Below are 747 nucleotides of genomic sequence, written 5' to 3' on the forward strand. Positions count from 1 at the left end.
CCGCCAGTTGAGAGGAGCCACCAACTCCTCCACCAAGTTGCCCTTGAAGACGCAATGGCAGACGTGGAAGAAAAGAGCACCCGCATCCTACTTGAATTAGGCCGGTTTCAGAGGAGAATCGACCTGAATCAAACCCAGCCAAAACGCTGTTGAATTGCTGCGGTCTTTGAATGTATTGGTACTTTTTATTCTAAGGGCGAATTGTACCATGTTGGCCATGTATCCAGTTAATATACCAAATGATAATCGACTTGGACATGGTACTACCGAGGTGTCTCCTTCAGTTGATGACCCCCTTTAATATGGCCGTTTAGACATCGGCCGACCCAGTTTTCAACTCCCAAAGTAGTACTGCTTCGTGCCCATATACTAACTGGTAAGGAGACACCTCGGTGGCGCCGTGGCAAGCCATCCTGTAGGCCCACAAGGACTCATTCAGCGTTGTATGCCACCGCCTTGGTTTTTCCTCTATCTTTCTTTTAATCAACTTGATGACCCCCTTGTTAGACAATTTAGCCTAACCATTGGCCTGAGCATAATACAAAGAAGAATTTAGCAACTTAATTCCCATGTCAGCAGTGAACTCCTCAAACTCTCCTGAAGTAAACATTGACCCCTGGTCAGTCGTAATAGTGTGAGGAATACCGAACCGATAGATAATATGCTCCTTCACAAATTCAAACATGTTAGCCGATGTGATGATTTTTAGAGGAACGGCCTCCACCCACTTGGTGAAATAATCAATAG

The sequence above is a fragment of the Setaria viridis genome, chromosome 3, assembly GCF_005286985.2.
Source record: "Setaria viridis chromosome 3, Setaria_viridis_v4.0, whole genome shotgun sequence".
In the NCBI taxonomy this organism is placed as follows: domain Eukaryota; kingdom Viridiplantae; phylum Streptophyta; class Magnoliopsida; order Poales; family Poaceae; genus Setaria; species Setaria viridis.